The sequence below is a fragment of the Lutra lutra genome, chromosome 4, assembly GCF_902655055.1.
Source record: "Lutra lutra chromosome 4, mLutLut1.2, whole genome shotgun sequence".
NCBI lineage: Eukaryota > Metazoa > Chordata > Mammalia > Carnivora > Mustelidae > Lutra > Lutra lutra.
In genome coordinates this window covers 11,704,733-11,722,724 of record NC_062281.1, presented here as the reverse complement: position 1 = coordinate 11,722,724, position 17,992 = coordinate 11,704,733, and the positions used below count along the sequence as shown (strand labels likewise).

At 42.0% G+C, this 17,992-nt stretch overlaps 1 protein-coding gene and 1 non-coding gene across 10 annotated transcripts in view; both read right to left on the bottom strand.

The window, feature by feature from the left end:
• Positions 1 to 17,992, bottom strand: part of CYRIB (CYFIP related Rac1 interactor B) — a 145,425-nt gene that overhangs the window by 65,411 nt on the left and 62,022 nt on the right. For 3 of the 9 annotated variants that reach the window (XM_047723739.1, XM_047723734.1, XM_047723742.1), the window contains exon 1: positions 16,020 to 16,152. The exons of the other annotated variants lie outside the window; for them this stretch is intronic. The gene's annotated coding sequence lies outside the window, so the exon portion shown is untranslated. Of the gene's footprint in view, positions 1 to 16,019; positions 16,153 to 17,992 lie in introns of those variants that run through there. 9 annotated transcript variants of the gene reach the window in all.
• On the bottom strand, positions 10,240 to 10,424 carry LOC125099530 (small nucleolar RNA SNORA73 family). The gene has a single exon (XR_007127244.1). It is a non-coding gene; the product is annotated as a small nucleolar RNA SNORA73 family (small nucleolar RNA).

Genomic DNA, 17,992 nt, shown 5'->3' with positions numbered 1-17,992 from the left:
AACTTTTAGAGGTTGTGCAGAGATAATCAAGTGGAAAACATTCAGTATTCGCAGATTTTGACATATGTGTGTATGTATATGGCATCATGTTGCCTACTGTGTGATAAGAAGGGACTGTCACTTCCTGAAATCAATGTCAACATGCATACTTACTATTTTGTGCTACATGCTCAAAACAGTGCATTTGAAGGCTTCATTCTCAAAACAGTATAAACACAAGAATAGAAAGCAAATCAACAAATTAAAACTTCAACTAGAGTTGCTTTGGCTGTGTTAAATTCACCAGGGCAAGGCCTCCAAATAAAGATATGGAGGGTCAATGGAGCAAAAGTATAGAGGTCAGGGAGGATCAGCCCACCAATGCTGCCCTTTTACTCCCACGACTTCCTAGCTTGAGAGAATGGTCCGAAGACCCTGGGTACTTGAGAAATCATTCACAGGGACAGAAACAAGACCAGTGCCACAGTGTCCTAACCAGACTGTTACTGTAATAGAATCTGCTTCTTGCCCTGCTGTGGTTATTGCTCACTTTTTGAGCCTGAATTCCTAACCTCTCCACCACCAATTCTGTGAGCTACCTGCCATCATGCCAATAAATTACCTAGTAAGTTTCTCCAACTTTTAACCAAAGACCCCTGAATGAATTATAAAGCCTATTCTGGACTCATATAGAAAGCGAACTATAACTCCCTTCCTAATTTAAAGCCATTCCTACAAATAAGCAAAACTATGTTACAAATGTAACTTGGGGCTCAGAGTGTAAGTAATAAAGATACTCTGAAATTAAAGATTATATAAATCATTTTTTGAGACTTTTAAGAGGTACCTATATTATCAAAATTTTAAGTTTCAAAGTATAAAATATGAACATTAAAAAAAAGTATAAGAGAACATTTGGAAAGAAGACAAAATACTAAGATCACTTTAAAATATATTAGGTTAGGGGCGCCTGGGTGGCTCAGTGGGTTAACCCTCTGCCTTTGGCTTGGTCATGATCTCTGGGTCCTGGGACTGAGCCCCACATCGCATCATCGGGCTTTCTGCTCAGCAGGGAGCCTGCTGCCCCCCCCACCTCTCTGCCTACTTGTGATCTCTCTCTTTCAAATAAATAAAATAAAAATCTTTTAAAAAATGCATTAGTCTAATAAATAATTTTAAAACTTCCCAGAAAAAGAACAATGAAACATTTTGAGGAAAAAAGGACACTAAAATGATACTGATTTATATGAACTACTCTCTCTGTAATAAGAGGCCTTCCTTTCTGTTTTATATATTCTAAACTGTTCCAAGAACAGTAATGAAAAGATTCTCCACCGGGGCCTACCTTTTCTTTAAGACCCTTAATTCATGTTTCCTCACTAAAAAACAACATGTAAGTGAAATTACTTTTCACTCTTCCTGAAAATATATCACATTTCATATCAAAAGTGGAATTTTTAGCTCTCCTAAAAACCAGCATTTCTTACATCCTGGATAGTATCCTGTAGTCATACTCAATCCCCTAACCCATCTGGTATTTTCAGAGAATACATTTAGAAGAAGCAAAGCACATATTAAGGAGAGTAAGAATATATTTAAGCCTTCAGGAAGCATTTGCTATAAGGGAAGAGGGTTATTAATATTTATGAATACCTACTGTATACCATGCATTTTGTTATAGACCACAATTTTTTCATAAAACACTGCAAAACAGATGATGTTACCCTATAATGTTACTCATTCCATAGAAAGTAAATTGGTTTACTTAACTCATGTCAGTGTTAAAGGTTAATCTGACTCAAGCACAGATCTGACTGGTCCCAAAGATGATGACATTTTAATCCATAACAAAATGCCTCAATGGGCACATTCTTCTTTGTTTTCATTGATAGTTTTCTTATTAGAAAGACAATTGTAACCATTACCCTGAACAAGCAAAACCTGTGGGATATAAGCATAAAGCAATGTTTTATCTACCTCTGTCCTTTAAAGTTATTCTGTGGTGGCAGTTTAATGTCCCTGAACTTTTATTTAAGCAAGCCTATGACTTTGGTCATTTTCAAGTTATAAAAACTGTCAGAATTTAGAAATTGATAGACCCAGTTTAGAACTGTCAAAATTTGTCATCCAGCACTACCGCTTCTCGCCATGTCCCAGTTCTGTCTGCAGCCCGCTTGCTTTCAGGCATGACAGAAGCACAGTGCTTTACCGGCTCTCCCTTCCACCTTACTAACCCTGCATGTGGCAGTTCAGTGTCATTAGAGGCCACGGGCACTCTCAGCTCAAAAGTATTTACATTTGATCTGTCAGGGAATGCTTTCTGGAGTTCCCTGCAAGTTCTCACCCACTCCAGGACTGGGGATCTCTCACCACAATTTCTTGATGCAAGATAATGCATCTCCAGCGGGAATCCGACCATTTCTTCCTCCCTCCTCTGCCGCATACCACCCTGATTCACTCAGGCTGCTCATCCTGTCTATGGGAAACATGTACCCTTCAGAACTCAGGGAGGATGGGCAGTCCACCCACGCAGTAAGCTGGCTTTGCTGTGCTGCAGAACAGACAGCTTCTCTTTCATGCAGGGACAGTGAGACATCAACCCACTGTGTCCCCTAAACTACACAAGTTACATATTCAGCCCTCAAATCATTACCAGAAAGCTCCTGTACTTGAGGGAGCACGCCAAGAAGGGAGGGGGTAGGTTAGAAGAAACTCCTAGCACACTAACAACCTGGTTTAAAAACACTTTTCCAATTTACAACAACTCAGTTCAAGAACTATTCTAATACACAGCTCCCTGATTTTTTTCTATTAACAGGTGGGGTAGGTGTTTAGAGGTCACAAATCCATTTTCTGGCTCTTTACTTTGCAAGACCTGCATGGGATGCTTATAACTCTTTAAAAACGTGCACCTCTCAACTTAGGGCCAAACTCAGAATAAAAGAGTTCCATTTTCACATCTTATTACATGATATATTTAGCACTTTACTAAATTTTCCACAAAAAGTAGGAAGAAAAATAATCCCACCACATAGTTAGCCAGTTAACGCTTTAGCATGTTGCTTTCCTTTCTGTAAAGAGTCCATTTGTCATCTGAAAATTTCTTATTTTAAGTTTCCTTCTTAAAATCTTGTAGAAAAACACCTCATTTATATAATTTTATCATGCAATCCAGTTTCCCACAGAATTTCAGCATGTTTTTTACAAACACCGAATTTCCATTAAGCCAACGTAAAGGTGGCTTTCTGAAACTGGTCACACTGTCACTCCCCAAAATCAAAACCTTTATGGCTCCCCACTGCCAGAGATTAAACTTCAATCTTTTAAAATTAAGAAGAATCTATATGGTCTCCTATATATGTTATGCCTCTAAATGTAACCTGAAGCCCTGCAGTCACAATATAAAACTCCTACTACAAGAAGCAGGTGAATGTCAGGGAAGTTTCTGATCATGGGATCTGACCTATGCCCAAGATGCGAAAGTGTTCCAGGGACTGGTCACAGTTCCACAGTGATTACTGGAAGTATGATGAGACAGAGCTTTATCATGATTACGGGCAGGCTGAATCCACAAAATGCAATAGAGCATATCAACGTGGCAAGAACAAACTTGCAGCGTGGATCGGTCCTCACATGACTGCAAATAAAACTATCACCACACATACAATATTTACTGGCTCCACACTCATAATCACAACTGCCAAGAATCAATCTAATGCTCAAGAACAGATTTATGGAAACTTTAAAGTGTTTAAAATTGGATTTGGGGATTATTTTTGTTAATGTTCCACAAATAATCTGCCACCCATTCACGGAGCACACTTTAAAAAAAATTGTTTTAAAGTCACATTTCAGCAGATGAAGTGAGAAATAAATTCCAATTAACATGCTACCAAGAAAAAAAAAGCACTCAGTTCTTAGCCCAAAGAATCTTTGCTTTTCTCAGAAGTGGATGTCAGTGAGAACTCACAGAATTACAGAAGTGCCTGAAGAAAGAAAAATAATCAGTTCTCTCTTAAAGTTAACAATAAATGTATTCACTCAAAAGTACACAAGAACAATGAGCGTGGGGCAAATACTGATGCGTCTTTATGTATAACTGTGGAGGATGTGCATACACTCATACAACATGCATGTATGTGCAGAGATATCTGGAGAGATGTTCACTGGAACACGGACTACTTAGATGGTGATTTTTGCCTTCTTTCTTTTTTTCATTTTGTTTCATTTTTAAAATAAATGAGCATACACTTATACAATGAAAGAATGCTATTTGTGCTATTAAAATATGGCATGACAAATAAAAACAGACACATAGACCAGTGGAACAGAGTAGAGAGCCCAGATATATATGGACCCTCAACTCTATGGTCAAATAATCTTCGACAAAACAGGAAAAAATATACCGTGGAAAAAAGACAGTCTTTTCAATAAATGGTGCTGGGAAAACTGGACAGCTATATGCAGAAGAATGAAACTCGACAATTCTCTTACACCGTACACAAAGATAAACTCGAAATGGATAAAAGACCTCAACGTGAGACAGGAATCCATCAGAATCCTAGAGGAGAATATAGGCAGTAACATGCTTCTTCGATATCAGCCACAGCAACTTCTTTCAAGATATGTCTCCAAAGGCAAAGGAAACAAAAGCGAAAATGAACTTTTGGGACTTCATCAAGATCAAAAGCTTCTGCACAGCAAAGGAAACAGTCAACAAAACAAAGAGGCAACCCACGGAATGGGAGAAGATATTTGCAAATGACAGTACAGACAAAAGGTTGATATCCAGGATCTGTAAAGAACTCCTCAAACTCAACGCACACAAAACAGATAATCATATCAAAAAAATGGGCAGAAGATATGAACAGACACTTCTCCAATGAAGACATACAAATGGCTATCAGACACATGAAAAAATGTTCATCATCACTAGCCATCAGGGAGATGCAAATTAAAACCACATTGAGATACCACCTTACACCACTTAGAATGGCCAAAATTAGCAAGACAGGAAACAACGTGTGTTGGAGGGGATGTGGAGAAAGGGGAACCCTCTTACACTGTTGGTGGGAATGCAAGTTGGTGCAGCCACTTTGGAGAACAGTGTGGAGAGTCCTCAAGAAATTAAAAATAGAGCTTCCCTAGGACCCTGCCATTGCACTACAGGGTATTTACCCCAAAGATACAGGTGTCGTGAAAAGAAGGGCCATCTGTACCCCAATGTTTATAGCAGCAATGGCCATGGTCGCCAAACTGTGGAAAGAACCAAGATGCCCTCCAACGGACGAATGGATAAGGAAGACGTGGTCCATATACACTATGGAGTATGATGCCTCCATCAGAAAGGATGAATATGCGACTTTTGTAGCAACATGGACGGGACTGGAAGAGACTATGCTGAGTGAACTAAGTCAAGCAGAGAGAGTCAATTATCATATGGGTTCACTGATTTGTGGAGCATAACAAATAGCATGGAGGACATGGGGAGATGGAGAGGAGAAGGGAGTTGAGGGAAATTGGAAGGGGAGGTGAACCATGACAGACTATGGACTCTGAAAAACAACCTGAGAGTTTTGAAGGGGCGGGGGGTGGGAGGTTGGGGGAACCAGGTGGTGGGTATTGGAGAGGGCACGGATTGCATGGAGCACTGGGTGTGGTGCAAAAACAATGAATACTGTTACGCTGAAAAGAAATTAAAAATATATATATATGCTAAAAAAAAAAGCTCATGAATAAAATAATAGTAACAATAACAAAAAATAAAAAATAAAATAAATAAAATATGGCATGACGAGCTACAGTAATCAAGACATGTGGTACTAGCAGAACAACAGACATGTAGACCAATGAAACAGAAAAGAGAGTCCAGAAATAAACCCATCTATCTAGGGTCAACTGATTCTCAACCAAGACACCACGGCAAAGCAATAGGGAAAAGGACAGTCTTTTCAACAGATGGCACTGAGACAACTGGGTATCTACATACAAAAAGGTCAACTTAAGAAATTTACCTCACACTATATATAAAAATTAATTAGGGGTACCTAGGTGGCTCAGTCAGTTGAGTGTCCGACCCCTCATTTTGGCTAAGGTCATGATCTCAGGGTCATGGGATCAAGCCCTGTGACAGGCTCTGTGCTTGGCACAGAGTCTGCTTAGGATTCACCCTCCCTCTGTTCCTCCCACCGCTCACATGCACTCTGTCTCTCTCAATAAGTAAATAAAATCTTTTTAAAAAGTTAGTTAAAAATGGATCACAAACCCAAACATAAAAAGTAAAATGATAAAATACGAAACTTTTAGAATACACAGGCATAAATCTCATGGTCCTGGGTTGGACTAAGACTTCACGGACACAGCAACAAAAGCAGGATTCTTAAAAGCAAAGAAAAAGGTAAACTAGACTCTATCAAAGTTCAAAACCCTTGCACCTCAAATGATACCATTAAGAAAATAACAAGACAAGGCACAGACTGGGAGAAAATATTTGCTAATCATGTGACTTATAACTGCCTGGGATAAACTGTTTCACAGCACCTGTTTAGTCCTACTTTACGACTTGAGGACAGTTTCCTGTGACACTGTAAACCAGTTATACTTAAAAAAAAAAAAAATTGCTCACTCATCTCTCTTATGAGACCCAAATAAGACCCTAGAAAGGATCTGAGAGACCAGAGGCAGGGAAAGGACTTCACTAAAGCTTTGCCTATATACCTCAACTAGGAAAACTTGAGATGTTTAAATATTTTTTAATTATTTAAAATCACAGGCTATCAAAATAAATAAATAAATAAATAAAATAAAATCACAGGCTATCTACTTACCCAAACTAGGCAAACTGAGAATGGTTTAAAAATTAAATTTGATTTTAATAAAATATAGGTGGATTTTTTTAAAAGCTGCTAAGAACACTGAAAATCAGCTAAAAAAAGTTCTTAAATGAACTTTTAATATGCTACTAGACTACTAAGAAGGGGTCAGTGACACATACCAAAGACAGAACACTGGCCAGTTGTCACCATGATACATACTATAATGGAACTTTGGCACACCCATTTCAAAGGGTTGCCAACCCAGGCTACATATTTCGACTACAGCTTCAACATACTGTTCTATAAATAAAAAGGAAAAGCTTTGGTTTAACTATATTCACATTTTAATATAGGAAGCCCCAATTAATCAGAAAGTTTGCAAAATGTAAGCTTTTATCCACTAGCTACTTAGAAGTGGTGCCACCATAGCTAGAAAATTTCTTTACATTTCCAGCTCTGTACACTCATGTACACTTTAACCCAAATGGACAGAATAAATGAAGCGGACTTTTCTGAACTTCAGAAAACTTGGTAAGTAATATTTATGTAATACCAGAACATATTAAATATTTAAGTAAAAACACGTTTAAACATAACAATCTTCAGCAAGTAAAGTTAAATTTTGAAATAATATTTCTTAAATTTGTTTACAGAAAATAACTGGACAGGAGTTAGAAAATGCTGACTGGTAAAATGAAGCCAAACCCCCTTTTAAAAAAATTTTAAAAAACTAAGTTTAAACCTTCCTCCAACTACACTAGCCGCCCCCCCCCCTTTTAAAACATTTACTTATGGGATGCCTGGGTGGCTCAGTTGGTTAAGCAACTGCCTTCGGCTCAGGTCACGATCCTGGAGTCCTGGGATCGAGTCCCACATTGGGCTCCCTGCTCGGCGGGGAGTCTGCTTCTCCCTCTGACCCTCCCAATTCTCATGCTCTCTCTCTCTCTCATTCTCTCTCTCAAATAAATAAAATCTTTTTTTAAAAAAATTATTTATTTATTTGTCAGAGAGCAAGAGCACGTGCCCATAAGCAGGACGAGCAGCAGGCAGAGGGAGAAGCAGGCTCCCTGCTGAGCAAGGAACCCTAGGCAGGACTTTACCCCAGGACCCTGGGATCACAACCTGAGCTGAAAGCAGATGCTTAATTGACTGAGACACGCAGGCATCCCTATGGTAGCCCCTGAATCTATACTGTCCCAAGATCTAAAGGAAAGGAAACCTCATTAAAAATGTGCTTATATTGTTTTGTTAGAATTTTCCAGAATTTTAAATAGAGAACTGTTGTATGACATAAACAAAAACACAGTAATCTCATACTTTGCAACCCAAGGTGGTTTTCCCATAGTTCACTTTAATATAATGCCCCCCAAATTCTTAAGAAACATGTATGACTAGGGCGCCTGGGTGGTTCAGTGGGTTAAGCCTCTGCCTTCGGCTCAGGTCATGGTCTCACGGTCCTGGGATCAAGCCCTGCATCGGGCTCTCTGCTCAGCGGTGAGCCTGCTTCCCCCTCTCTCTGCCTGCCTCTCTGCCTACTTGTGATCTCTCTCTCTGTCAAATAAATAAATAAAATCTTAAAAAAAAAAAAAAAAGAAACACGTATGATTTTTTTCAAAAGATGTCTGGACAGGTTAGCCATTACATTTGGAGTAAATGTTAGCAGATACCAACTTACCTTGGAGAAAATACATCTCAAATGCTGATGCTCTGACTACTGCTATTAGTGAGAGTAATACTGCCCTTCCTCTCTTGCAGAGGAGTTTCATGTTTTCTACCAGCATCCATGAAAAGGTGGCATGGTAACTTACTAGCTTGCAAGGAGGGTATGATCTCAGATCATCATGGTTCTGGACAGTTTTGGCAGTAAGGATGGGATGCCGACAGAGCCATCCATGACTTTCTAGAAAGCAGAAGATAAATGCCCCCAAAGGCAGAGGTCTACGAAATGGGAAGACACCCTGAGATCTGAGAGTGGTCCTGATGGTAGGTGGGAAGAAGGTGAAAATATGGATCCCTACTGCCCTACCTGTTAATGAACAGGAGTTGGATTAATGTTCAGAAACTGAGTAGTGAGAACAGAATTGAAATCAGCCATCCAAATGGTGACTCGGTAGTTGATCATTCTCCTCTGGACTGGCAGGGGAAGGGATATGCCAAGACAACGGGGCAACGGCCCTGTGTTTCCAGGTGAAAGGCAATGTGGCCGTGACTGTTGAGCCTTGGAATCCCCAAAACTAAAATCGATTATGTAAATAATGATGGTCTTGCTGCCAAAGTGAAGTTTTAGTTGGACAAAAGTATTAGAAGTTCCTTTGACTGAACTATGAGGGAATGACCAAAAGGAAATACAAAGCTTTGATTGCTGATACAGGTGCTCTCTCCCTCCATGCTGCCATCTCCACCCTGCTCTACTTCAACCCCCAAAACTCTTCTGCTTTACAGAAAAAAAAAGATAAAGTATGGGGTTGGGGTCTCCCTGACTCCCAAGAAGGACTGAAGGCCACAAGGCCAATAAGCTGCCTAGAGAACTTTAGAGAGGGACTCAAAGCTTTAAGGTTCGTTTAGATATAGACACCCATGTCATCACCACCCTACCCAGTCCCAAGAAGGGAGGGGAAAAAATCTAGATTCAATTAATAGGGTTTGGGCAAGATTTAGAGGGAAAGAAAAATGAATGTGACCAAAGGACAGGGCTCTTTGGGCCAGTTCAATATTCTGTTGCTGCCTCTACATCCCAGTGTGTAGTTAGGAGTTTCCGTATGTTACATGGTTATCCTTCCCCACCGTGTAAGTGCCAGAGGAGATTCTCCCAATCAGGAAGGGTCACATGTACAAATATTAGTACTTTTGGGGCCCCACAACCCTAATGACCCGTTTTTTAGTTGGGTCTGTGTGACTTATGATTTTATTGATTAGAGCTTCTGACAAAGGGAGGGAGGCACTCTCCACCTGCAGGTGCCCCCGGGGGTTCTCAATTCTTTGTCTCTGCATGCTCCTTCTCTAAAGTAATTGTGAGCATGCTATTGGCCTCCCGTGGAAACTGAGTGCCTGACTCATGGAGGCCTCATGAGTCCCCAGGCTGATATTCCTACTTTGGTTTTCTAACCTACTGTCCTCCCCACCCCCAATTTACCCTAAAGGGCAGTTTTTAAAGGGGTCAAATGTGTCCCAGCTTCCAAATCTCCAGGCTTATCCTATGAAAAAAGCATTTGTCATTCACTTTACCAGCTCCCTCTGCCAAATAAAGGAACCAACAGCGTTAAGTGTCAACTGCTTAATGTCAGGCAAGGCTCTTCTCTCCCTAAATCAAATTATTTGGAATCCTGAGCAATCTTGCTGCAAAAGAGGTATAGGTAAGAGCTTAAGCCAATAGAACAGCAGCTGATAAAAGCAGGTTTACCTTTCATTTCCAATCAACCTAGATCCAGACAGGGGCTGCTTAGAGAGCTGTTTCCACATGGTTTGTCTCCTCTGTCACTGTCCACAGAACCCTGAGAAGCTGTAGGAATGCAGGTGCAGACTCAAGGCGTGGTGGAAATGGACTGTACATCATGGGGCAGAACCCTATGTTCTTCTACCCCACCTGGACAGAGCCCAGGGAGAGTGACCTCCCGGGAGTATCCACGTTGGTCATAACCTAAGTCTAGGATGGGCCAACTCCGTAACTAACAACGTCGAGAGTCAACTGAATGTTCGTATTCGAGAATACATCTGGCTTTGTCTTAGCCCCAGCAGTATCTCAGCTTTACATGAAAAAGGAGTAACAGGACCTTGGGGAAAATGTATGCCCTACTCTATTACTGGAAGCAAAGTTACAGGCTCTACAGAGCCTAAGTCCAGTAAATCATCAAATCTTATGGATTTAATAGCATTTCTCCATTGTCAGTACTCCAATGCTGATCGCTATCAATTCTTCCCTGGACTTTAGCAACAATAGCCTCTTAGCTTGCCGACCTGTACTGAATCTTACTTCACCTTCAATCCATTCTCCAAAAACTGTCAGAACAAGCTGGTAATTCACCTCCCCTCCCTTAAAATCCTATAATGGTTTCCCTATAGCCTTCAGTCCAAACTAATCTGAACTTGTTAACACCACTCATGCAGCCAGGCTTACAGTTTACCAATTGTGTACCTCCTTCCCACCCCTCTTTTACAGAACCAGTATCCATTTCTAAAATGTACCTCATCTCTCTTATCTCAAAGCCTTTGCCTCTCCCTCATTTATGCCCATGCATTCTCCCTTTTGTCTGACTGACTACTGATCCGCTCCTTAGGTTTTAGTTTAATTGGCATTACAACATGGACATTTACCCTGACTCGTAAGATTAGGTACCTATGGAATACATAGACTGAACTCACATTGTCTATTTTTCTCTCTCCTACTCTAAGGAGGGACCACTAGTATTTTATTCACTGTTATTATAAGCCTGCTCCTGCGTTTATTAACTACTTGCAGAATTAATAACCATCATATACCAAGTATTATGCTAGTTGTCAGAAAATACATTATCAAAAGCAAGGTTTTTTTTTTTTTTAAGATTTATTTATTTGAGAGAGCAAGTGCGGGGGGAGGGAGAGAAAGAATCTCAAGTCAGTGGGGAGTTTGCCTGAGAGTCTCTCCCTTCTCCGTGTCCCCCTTCCCAAAAAAGGAAACATGTTAATTTAATAAAATTATATTTTGTCCTCCCTACCACATTGCACTGAAATATAAAAACTTCGTAAGAATTGTGAAGCACATAGCAAGGATATTATTATTTCCATTTCATAGGTAATCTGAGAATCTTCACTCTCTGAACAAAAGCCAATCAGGGCTTAAGTGCAATGGTTTTGTCCATACATACTAAAATTTTACAGTGAGCAGACTCTCTCAGTTAAAGTACAAATCAGCAAACTGTGAAAGTCCACTTCAAGACCTAGTAAATCACGGATTATTTAAATTAGTGCCTTCAACTCTCTGTTACTCTCAAAAAGAACAAAGAAATGGCATAAATAACCCCCAAATAATTTTTGGGAATATGTCATAACTTTTTTCATAGAAAGTATGTCCTAAAATTGTTTAGTATTAGTATTAGTATTCAGTAATTTAGTAATTAGTATTCAGCTTAACATGAATTATCTGAGAACATGCCAATTTATGATTAGAAGAAATATTCTAAGCACAATGAAGTGTATTAGTTTAGGTTTATAATACAATACCAGACACACTGCACCAATGAGAATATATCAAGCAGAAATTACTCCCATGACAGCATATAACTATACAGAATTGAAAACTTCACAGTGTTGCATACAACAGTACCACTGAATGTCATCTTTACAAAATAAATTAAATAGCTATAAAAATATATCTTTGCATTAGTTCTTCTACTTAAAACAAAATCACCCAATATCTTCGGAAAAAAAACCATTCTCACCAATGGTACCACTATCAGTACATAGGATGTGTCACCAGAAATGAGTGTACGTTTTAAGAATGTTTTCCTCGTTCAAAAAGTTTTACAAATGTCACTCACCTGCATTCCAATATATTTACAGGAATGGGGAAAGGGTGAAGCTACAGCTAGTAACCAGGAAATTATAATCCTGGCTCAAAAGAGAGTAGAGAAGAAGTGAACATTTTCCATCCTGTGTGTCAGCTGACAAAGTTTTTAGGTTGGCTGTCTTAAGTATGCCTTCTAAATATATAATATAAAATATAGGACCTCAAATTAGTACTGTGAAATAGAATTTTAGTAAAGACTACAAAGCACAGAGGCCTGGGTTTATGCCACCCACCCTATTTGGGAGGCATACTTGGAGAAGTTACCTAAGTTCTCTGAGCCTGACATTGCTAATGTTAATTTGGAGTTAACTAGGAATTAACCTATATCATGCAGGATTGTCATTGAACTGATAAAGAACTGGTAAAGAACTTGGCGTACAGTACATGCTCACTACCACAGCATAATAATTAAAGAGCCAAGACCAAGTTCTATCACTTAGTAGCTATGTCACTTCAGTTATTACTTAACTTCAGTTTCCTAGTCTGTGACATGGGAATACTAACACTCACCTAACAAAGTGTTATAAAGACTGAATTTCTTAGAACTCAACCAGGCAAGTGGTAAACACTATGTGTCAGTTACTATTAACGTTATCATTACCACCACCACTGAAATATTACATAACCACTGGGGTGCCTGGGTGGCTCAGTCAGTTAAGCATCTGCCTTCGGCTCAGGTCATGATCCCAGAGTCCTGGGATAAAGTTCCACATTGGGCTCAGAGTCTGCTTCTTCCTCTGCCCCTGCTCACTCATTCTCTCAATCTCTCTCTCAAATGAATAAGATCTTTCAAAAAAAAAAAAAAAATTACATAGTCACTGTCACATTACTGATGATACCTTCCATTTCTGCCACCTGAAAAAATATCTCGAAAAATTAGCCTCATTTTAGTGAACTGATCATAATACAGGATGAGCTTACGCATCTGAGAATTTTTATGGTGACTTTAAGCGCACAAGATATAACCTGAATTGACTGTTGTTGCTCATGAATACTGAGAAGACAACAAATATCCATTCTAAGTGAACAAATCCACTCAATGGACTAAAGCATACCACAAAATGACATGTCTACTGTACTTTCTTTGTATTTTCTCCCCAAAAGATCTCAAAGCAGTAGAAATAATCAAATACAGCAATCCTCAAAATATACAAGCTTAAGAAAACTGCAGCTGAGAGCAATCAACATTTTCCCCCAAACTTTTGCCACACAATTACAAAATGATGCTATAGTCAAAAACTCTCTGACCTTGCCATTCTTTCAATTATTCCAAACATTTGGGTATCCACTGAGCACCAGGCTAAACTCTGGTGCAGTAAAAGAAAAAGAGAGACCAACAATAACCGTGGCAATGTCACTAACAATATAATTAAATACTTCCAAATATTATAATTTTGTTTCCTTAAACAGTGAAAGAGCAAATTATAGGTCCTAACGGTGAAGTGCATCAATACTTAATGATTTAAGTAACCTCATGTAAGCGACAGTCCAGTATTTTCCCCAAGGAAACCAGGAGTAAAATGAAACAGGCATCCCTCTATACTCCTCAATCAATTACTTACAATGGTAAATGACCATTCCAAATATGAGTATAATAATCTCAAGAGTCACACTATGTAACCGATTTTTTAAACCCATTTTTGGGGAAAGTTCAGAGAAATGGAAAATTCTAAGTCTGATTATGTAAAATATCACCTGTAATCTATCAGAAGTAAACTTAGAACCTGAAATTTTATTTTTGCTGGGGCAACTAGAATCAATTTACTAATCATGTCTTCCTTTGATGAACCAGTTTCATCATCCAGGAGAGAAAAATCTAGCCTGTATTCAATGATGAAATGATCTGGAGTTTATACTACAGATCCAGCACCTTAGACAATCCATGAGCTTCTTCTGGAGCAGCTACGTAACTGTTAAAAGTTCTAAAGAATTGAAAAATGTGTTATCTAACAAAATTGCTCTGCCAAAGAAAGGCAATCCTAACTATGAGTTAATAAATCTTACTGCTAGAGTGGTTATCCAAAACCTATAGGAGAACAAACATCCAAGTGCCTTTTTAATACCTAGCTCCCCAGAAAGGCTATTAGAAAATGCTGACATTAACGCTGATAGCAACTGTATCATTCTGATATCCAGGTAGGTACACCACAGGACTAAAAACCGTTCTTTGACTTCATTATTACAGACTGTGACTGTCCTATGAAAAAAGGGGGGGGGGGCTATCATTTCATTTCATGGATGCTGATCAGGCAGTTTTAGCCAACTACAACACTCCACCAAGGGGTTATCGAATAAGCCCCAATTACCAAGTGCTATAGACACAAAGCTTCTGTTTCTGTTATTAAATATAACTAAAGAACTAAAAGGATCAGTGTATTTTTCTAGAGGGACAAGTCCCCAAAGACCCAAGTGACTGAAATTCCTTCAGCTATATAAAACACTCCTCTGGAAGGTCAGTCTGCCAAACTGCAAGACGGTAAGAACACAAAATTGACTGATACACATTTTCCACATAAAGATTACGGAGTAAAATGATGGCAAACGCAATAAATACACAGGAGGGGGAAAAAATGTAAACAAATTCCAAAAATCTTTGTCTTATCCAGAATGGCATTTTGTGGTACTGAAGAATCCAGGCATTTAATCGGTATTCCACACGCCAGGGGACGCGCCATGACTGCTGTCGACAAATTAGAGGAGAGAAAGTCTCACCAACCAACGGTAGTAACAGGTAATGTTGCAAATCAGTCAGGAAACCAAGAGAGCAGGAAGGTGGAGGAGTAGAAAGAGTAACAATCTTCTGCCAAATTTTACATTCTAAGAAAATTAACCCATCATAGATAACACTCCAGGGGAAAGAAAAAAAAAAAAAAAGATGATGATATTTGGTACAGACCAGAATAGCCATGAGTTACAGACACACACAGCAATTGCCACTTGCACTACATTTTGACAGTCACAGATTTGGGTAATTATAGTAGAAACTGTGTGTTTTGGAAACACCCTAAGACCACACCCTAGGGCCGAGAATCTGGACTTTATAAGGCTGGGAATTTAAGAGGTCAACGCGGTGTATAAGTTGCATGGTCTGGCCGCGCAGGTGGAAGGGTGGAGAGGGGCAATAAAGACACCAACTTTCACGCGGGTGACCAGGAGGGCTGGCTGCTGCCGCGGCGAGGCGTGGCGGAAAAGGGAAAAGGGAAAAGGGGGTGTGGATCTGTGGGTGAGTCCGGGGAGAAAGGGAGGGAGGAAAGGCGGCCGCGAGGAGGAAAGGGAGGTGGGCGCCGCGGGTGGGGGGATGCGGGAGGGGAAGAGCCGGCGAGCCGGAGATCACGCGCGGCTGCCGGCTCTGGGGGTGGGAGGGCTTGGCGAGCACGCGCGTGGAGTTGCGGGTGGGAGGAAGGGGAGGACGAAAAGGAGGTCCGAATGAATGAGCGCCGGCGGGGCCGGGGCCGCGGAAGAAGGGGTCGGGGCGCCGCGGGCCGGCGGGCGGGGGGCGCCCGCAGAGGTGCAACCGCAGCGCCGGGGGTGGGCGCCAGGGCGGGCCCACGGCGCCGGGGGCCGAGGAAGCCCCGCGCCGGCGCGGCCCCCACCGTGCCCGCCTCTCCGCCAAAATGGGGTCGAGGGGCAGGAAAGCGAGGGGCGTCAGGGAAGGGGGGAAACGGTAAAAATAAATCACTCACCCTCCGCTCGAGCCTCCGGGCTCTCTCAGCCCCGCTCCTCCGCCCTCCTCGAGCCGCGGCGGCGGCTCCTCAGCGGCGCTAGAGGGAGCCCCGGGCCCGGAGCGGGGCAGCGGCGGCGGCCGGACCAGGAGCCCCTCCGCACCTGCCCCTCTGGCGGAGCCGCGACGAGCCAGGCGGCGGCGGCAGCAGCGGCGGCGGCGGCTCCGAACGGGGAGGGCAAGTGACCCGGATGTACAGGGTAACGGCGAGGAGGGGGAGGGGGGAATGCCAGGAAGTGAGGGCGCCGCGGACCTGTCCGGCCGTGCGCATGCGTCGCGCGCCCGCCCCGCAAGGTAAATCCTCGGCCCTCCTTCCCCGCCCCTCTTCTCCCGCCCCTCCTGAAGGGGGCGGAGCGAGGCCCGGGACAGGTGGTCTGGCGCGGGAGGGAGGAGAGCAAGGAGGCGCGGCCACCGCCTCCGCGCCCCCGCCCTCCTTAAAGGGGCAGCACCTCCGCGCGGAGATGGCATCTGGGTGGGTCCGAGTCTTGCAACCTTCTCATTTTACAGAAGGAAAACTGAGGTTCAGAGGTCGGCGGTGGCTGCCTCAGGTCAGCGAGCTCGGAAATAGCAGGAACTGGAACTCGGAACTCGCAGTTCAGGGCTCTTTGTGATGAACTCAGCGAAGCGGCCACCTCCCACCACTCTCCAGGCCTGGAATGGCTAGGCTGGTTGGCACGCCTTTCCCTCTCCGCCAGGTACTGAACTTCACTCCCGCGCCCCGACATGGCAGAAGCGCTGGCAGGTTCCCCAGAGGTGCACCGTTATCGCCTGTGATGGTATCGTGGACACGCCCTGGGGAAGTGTTAAATGATCAGTCTGAGGACAGAAATCAGGCGCCGCTTGAGACTTGTACCTTGCCACGCATGGCTCTTTCAGATTAATGAGATTTTTGTTCTAGGGTTCCGCTCTGGGCAAAAATGTCCGGGGCGGAGCGTGGGGGTGGGGGGGTGGGGGAGGCAGAGAACTTGGATGTGGCCCAGGGCACAGCATTTTATTTCCCTAATCCACCTTCACCCTAGAACATAAATGCTCCCTCTTTACAGACAAAACCTGAACATCCCATCTAGCTGGTTCATCCCAATCCCGCTATGAAACTCTCAGATTTTTTCATTAACACTAAAGTGTAAATGATCACAATGTTACCATTCTCTGGAATATTTTAGATTTGAGCAGATCATCACCGTGGAGGTAAATGGTTCTGAATATTTAGGGTCAAGGCCTACTGAAAATCACACAAAAGTAGGGGTTTGACTCCTCCAGAAAAATTGCATACAATGTCTGGCGATTTATGATCCCAGGAAGCTTACCTATGAAACCCTGATTATGAACTCTGTTCTGTTCAAATAGGTAACATCCCAGGAACTATCCAGTCCTTACCAGATACAGCCAAGAAATCACTCCTTGCCCCAAACATAGAAGAGCAACCCTTACCTTATTTAGCCTTCTGTCTTCCCATTGAGTTACATGGAGACTATATCGTATGAGCTATACTATATAGAAATGTGTTAGGGAGGGAGATTAGATGGCTTTTTCAAGGCACACACTAAAGGCAAGAGTCCTAGGCCTCAGCCTCTTGCCCTAATTATCATAATTTAGGATGATTTAGGGGTTCGATACTATATTATAATCTTCATCAACTTCAATTAAACTGAGGGAGCCAATTTTTTGCCAACACTGATGCTAACAGGATGATCTTCACAATCCAAGAACTGTGGTCCATGTTTATGACACACACTGTTACCCATCCTTAAATAACCATGGTCCAGAGAAACCCACCATCCTCGATTTGTACCGAGGAAGAGAGTTCATACACCCGCTCCATCCGTTTAACATGTGCTCTGAGTAACCACACACCTCTACCTCAATATCCCAACAAAAGCAGAAATATTTTCCATAGTATTCTCAACCCCAACCAGTTTAGCTCAAATATCTCCC